Below are 6,235 nucleotides of genomic sequence, written 5' to 3'. Positions count from 1 at the left end.
ATAACAAAACATAGATTAATGTGCTCGATGAGACAAAGGATTATGCATGAGAACTCATTATCATACTATAGTTGGACATGAGTACACACATTCATGCTAGATGGAAGGTGCAAGATTCTCAAAGGATGAAAGTACAAATGATGTTCCAAATATGTGCACAATGCTAAATGTCCACCTTTTCTACTAAACCCCAATCTTCTAGGCTTAGTGTAAAGGACAGGTCTAAAAGTGCTACATTGCATGGAGCAATTAGCAAGGTGGTGGTGAAGAATCTTCATCAACATTCTAAAAGCACTTTTGTGCTTCTTAGACCATATATGCTTACCAAATAGAGGCAAAACCAAAATTTGACAATCATGATGCTTCTAGGTGACTGTAAGAAGATTAATGATTCAATGCTTTTATAAAGAAAAAGAAAAAATATATGCTCACTTTTCAATTGTAAAGAATTGAACAATGTTTGGGTGGATCTTATGAGGATGCAGGTTGCAATGGCATGTGTTTATGACATGACTCCAAAGAATATAGAGAGGAGACTCATCTTCATCTTGAAACTAGATAAGGCATGAATACTAAAACACCAAAAAATTAAACAAGTTAGTATTGCACTCATGATTCTAAAAAAGTAATTAATTATCCATTTGACGGTACCCAAGAATTGGCTAGTACCTATTCACATTTAATGTGCTAACCCCCAAGGGACATTTAATTGTCTCGATATTGTTTGGGCCATTTAAATGTCTAGTGATCCGTGTAGTTTAGCACATTAAATGTGAATGGGCACTAGCCAATTCTTGGGACAAATCTCTACGACATGTATCGGATTTGTCATCACATGATAAGGCTTCAAGCATTTAGTCCAAAGTAATTTATGGTGGATAAGTGTATCACAAGTGCACTCGATGAGAGTTGTGAGACCCTAAAATGGCTTTTCTATCACACAAACATTCCAAGCATTATTGGATTAATTAATTATCCATTTGACCCTACCCAAGAATTGTCTAATACCTATTCACATTTCATGTACTCCCATGGGACATTTAATTGTCCCAATATTGATTGGGCCATTTAAATGTCTACTAGTCCATGGAGTTTAGCACATTAAATGTGAATGGGCACTAGCTAGTTCTTGGGACAAAGCTCTACAATATGAATGGGATTTGTCATCATAGGATAAGTCTTCAATAGAAATCCCAATTATGCTTAGATTTCAAGTTAGATAATGCATCTCAAGCCCCTTCATATCACATGAATCTTTCCCTTCAGAAAGGTGCAATTATTAACCATGCACAATCACTTTCTTATGGCATATCTATCTTTACATCCAATCTTGTTAAACTAGAATTTGATTCTCATGGGATTTATATCTTGTGTCTATAGCCCAATAGGGACATAATAGTAATCCATAGTTCAATAGAAGCATACTAGTAGGTCAACTTTATAATCTTACAAACCATCATACAAGTAGTACTATGGATAATGACCTTATTCATATGAGTGTAACTTATTTCTCTACTTTAGGAACCTAAGCAATCCCTTTTCTTTGAATATTGCAAGTACTTTCCTTCTCAATCCTATCAGAGATACATGTAGAGATCTCCTACCTCAACAATGGTGCATAATAATAATACCTTTCTAGATAAGCCCTTCTTTTGAAATTTCATTACCACATCCCAATTTTTATCAAGATTAAGAACTCTCATTTGTAAATGAGAGTACAAATAAGGTTTTCTTTTGCAAAATATAAGGTGATCATATCCTTCCATTTGTACAAATAAGGCCCCTTATGATTTCACTTGAGTTCAAGAATAGGTGTGGGAGTAAGAAAAGTGCACGGGTCCCTGCGGTTTATGGGTCCAATGTTGCCTTGACCAATTGAATTCTAGAATTAAAATATTTGTTGAGGAGCCATCATCCAACTTAGTTTTCTTTCAAACTTGTTAACATTCTCATGGATCTTGAGTCTTTGAGCTCTTATCCTTTGCATGAGCACTCTTCACCTCACAAGCATTGATAGGTTCCCGTGGAAACAGATGGGCTAGAAAAAAAGAAGTTATGCTTGAAGAACCAAGATGAATCCTTTTCTTCTCTTCTCTTACCTCCCTCTTTTCTTCTTTGTCTTCTCTCTCTCTCTCTCTCTCTCTCTCTCTCTCTCTCTCTCTCTCTCTCAAACCTTTCACTGCAATGATCCTATATGTTTTAATGCCTTATAATGTAAGGCTTATATAGCCTTTGGGGGGGTACCCTTCTCATTCTCTAATTCTTTTTGTCATCCGAGTGGTGACATGCTGAGGAGGATTGTAGCCTTGTGTAGTTGACCTGGAGGTGTGTGTGATAGATGGCATGGTGGGAGCTACACGTCAATCTACCCAAGCTAGCAGCAGAGTAGAGAAGGGATGGTAGCAATTTGGAGAAGATGTGGTTGATCGAGGGAGGGGAATGACAACCAATTTGAAAGAAGGTAAGGTTTTTAACTTTCTAAAATTAATGTTTTTTTTCTTCTTCTTTTAAATTTCATCTCCCCCCAAGTCATCCCCATTCATATGTGGGCCCTAGACCTCAGGTAATTATATGTAGCCGCTTAATCTTGGACAATGGATAGCATGTTGGTCCCAAAAAATGGCACCTTTTATAGTATTTATTTATTTATTTATATTGCAAATGGGTAGACTACATTGAGATTCTTGTTGTAATAAATGAACATCAAGCCTTAAAACCAATTTGCCCCTTGCTTTGCTCGGGGATTGGCCTTCAATTACACTCCTTGGGTGAGAAAGCGAGCCCCAAATGTTTGCTAGTTGAATGGCCACTTGAATCTCCTAAATTTCCTCGATTTCAATGATTGAAATTCAAGTCTCTAGGCCTTTAATTTCAAAGTATGCTTTCCAAGGTGGCTACCAAACTTGAATTTCTTCTATAAGTTAGGGTTTATAGCAGAGATTTACTAAAATTTCCACCTCCAATGGCTAAATCTACTAGAAATTGCTAAAAAAGGATGAGAATAGTCTAGAGGACGAGAGAGTGTGTTGAGAAGAGAGAAATTTCAGACTTCCATTGTGAGAAAATGAAAGAAATCAACTGTTATTTTGTTTAGACATCCATGAAAGCTATCTCCACCAATGGAACACATTGAATCGAATATGATGTTGGTTAACTGAAACAACCATCAAACTATTGTCATCTACTCTTGTAGTCTCTTCTAGGCATGTGACCAGCTCCTATAGGGTCTCTTGCTAGACGAAAATGGCATGTTAACTATTGCAGTAGCAAAGTAGTTTCCCCCCCTCTTTCTCCTAGCTTATACAAGGCTAGAATGACCCTATCTTAGCCTCCAAAAATGTTTTTCCTACTTGCATGAACAAGTTTTGCTAAGTGAAAAAATGTCAAAAATAATTTCTAACATTATCTAGGTTTATTAAATTTAATATTAAAAAGTAATTTAGTAATCATTTATGACTTGAAAAAATAATTTAACTAGGCAACAATTAAAATGCTAGGTCAATTTATTACCCAAGTGATCATAAGCACTCATTCACATGGAATTCCCATTAATAAATCAATTAATTCTAAATCTCTAGTGTTAGCACACTAACACTTAGGGCTAATTAAATGGTTTAGGCCAAATTTTGACACTAGGTACCACCACGTACTTGCTCAATATAACTTGTTGCAACTTTTACCTTTGTCACTCATTGATATTTCAACAAAGCATCAAGATTTCACGTCCTCATGTGACAAACCTTCCCCTTGATATCCTTACAATTTTCATTCTTGATTGCATCGCAATGTGCCAAAACAAAACAATCTTCATTCTTGATTGATATGAGAGTATGTGATGGAACTTCAGTATTCAGTCACATCAGAGTGGTAGTGGATTGATTTAATTGCCAGGAGAGAGAAAATGAAGTAAAGGTTGAGCTTGAGTATTCTTGGCTATGGAGTTTGCAATTAGGGTTTCTGGCAGCCTTTTTTGCTTACAACATCTCATACAGTGAGCCATCTTGCAAAAGATTTGAGCTAAGAGTGGCTTAGGTAGTGCCCTTCCATTCCCCTATGGTTGTGGGAAGAATTGTTGAGCATAGGCGCAACATTCACCGTACGATAGGTTGCTGAAAATTACACCAAATTTGAGGAAAACTCCAACGTTGATTTCAACGCGCATGGATCTTATCGATTTTTAGGATAGGAGGGAGTGTCTTGACCTGGAGAAAGATATCCATAGAAGAAAGCTTAGGGAGATGTACCTTGGTTGAAGAGGTCTCAGCCCTCCTAGTTAGGTAGGTCTTATAGGCTATGGTAGCCATTGAAGCTTCACTAAAGGTAGAGTGAGATGGAGCCGGAAGTGAAGTCATGAGCTGACCAGAAGTGAAGGTGAGCTAAGCTAAGCTAGGCCATGCCTGATTGGGATCTGATACCATGTTGAAACATGGATCTAGGACATGGCAATGTGGAAGCTATGGAGGCTGAAAGATGAAGACCGAACTCATGAAGACATAGACACTAACAAAACTAACTGTCACACAAATGAATTAGGTTCCAAGATTGAGACTTGGACTCATAAACACAATCTTGTGTGTGGACAATGACATAGATACTTTATTGAAAAGAAAAGAGTACTATCATATCATTAAAGAAAAGGAAGCAAGTACAATGCTTTATAGGAAAGTCTAGGTAGCACATCCTCCTACTATGCTTATGGGATTCTTGTCTTGAGCCCTCATTGCTCCTTCCAAAGAGATTGAAGTAGGTGTGATTGCAAATATCTCAACAGTAGCAGGTGTCCAATCCAATAAACTCTTGAAGAACATGGGTCTCTGTAGGATCAACCACACATGGTAGCTGATGCAATGGTTAGCTTTATATTGAAGAACCTTTTCCACCTTGCTGGGAAGTGAGGATTGATGACACTAGATAAATCAAATGAATGTCAAGATTTTGGGAGAGAAGGAAGGAGTCTCGCTTGAAGCTTTCTTGCTTGCACAATGGGGGAAGACACACAAGGGTGGAGGCTGAAAACAGTTTTTCCTCTTCTTAGTTGTGTAAGCCAAAAGAACTCAAGTACAAAGAAATAGAAAAACCCTATGTATGGGTCTCAAACCAAACTCAACTAACTAAGGTGGCATACTAACAGAGCCACGAACTAGAGTAGATAAGGATAGCTATCATGTAGCTATTATTCATCGGCGGTGTACCAACCGCGTCTGCAACTGACAAGTCGGTGACATAAGTACTCAACGGTCACCCTGGCGTATCACGAGTGGAGCTCGATATCTCAACACTCCCCCTCGAGCTCAATCCCAATTCCTGCACACCAAGCAGGTCTCTGAACTTGCGCAGCTTCTCTGCGCCCAATGCCTTCGTGAATATGTCAGCTACCTGATCCTCTGTGCTGACATAAACTAGATCAATAAGACCTAGTAAAACCCTCTCTCGCACATAGTGATAATGCACCTCAATGTGCTTTGTTCTAGCATGATAGACTGGGTTATTTGCCAAGTGTATACTACTCATGTTGTCACAATAAATGACAACTGGCCCATCTGTAGACTGATGCATATCATAAAGTAGCTTATGCAACCAAGCTACCTCACATGCAGCCATTGCTGCACCCCTGTACTCCGCCTCTGTGCTCGACAAGGCAACTGTAGGCTGTTTCTTGCTGCTCCAAGTGACTGCAGCACTCCCAAAAGAGAACACATATCCACTGGTAGATCGTCTATCAGAAATACTACCAGCCCAATCAGCATCAGTGTATCCATGCAACTGTATCTGAACCCCAGTCTCATAAAATAGTCCATACTGCAATGTGGACTTCACATACCTGAGTATGCGTCTAGCCGCATCCAAATGTGGTTTCCTTGGAGCCTGCATAAACTGACTTACCAATCCAACAGCATAGCTCAAATCTGGCCTGGTAATAGTCATATAAATCAAGCTTCCTACTATGCGTCTGTACATAGTAGGGTCTTCCAGAAGCTCACCTGCATCTGCGCTCAGCTTCACATTCTGCTCCAAAGGAACTGAAATAGGCTTACAGCCTGTCATCCCATATTTGGACAGCATGTCCAATCCATACTGCCTCTGCAAGAGCTGTATCCCACTTGGTGATCTAATCACCTCAATGCCCAAGAAATAACGCAGCTCTCCCAAATCCTTCATCTCAAACTTCTGCTTCAATAGCATTTTCACATGAAGGATATCTTCATCACTGTCACCTGTCATAATCAAATCATCA

Source organism: Lygodium microphyllum, chromosome 29 (assembly GCF_053477565.2).
Source record: "Lygodium microphyllum isolate KBCC chromosome 29, Lygodium_microphyllum_v1.1.10, whole genome shotgun sequence".
Lineage (NCBI taxonomy): Eukaryota > Viridiplantae > Streptophyta > Polypodiopsida > Schizaeales > Lygodiaceae > Lygodium > Lygodium microphyllum.
Note: the sequence above shows the minus strand (reverse complement) of the source record.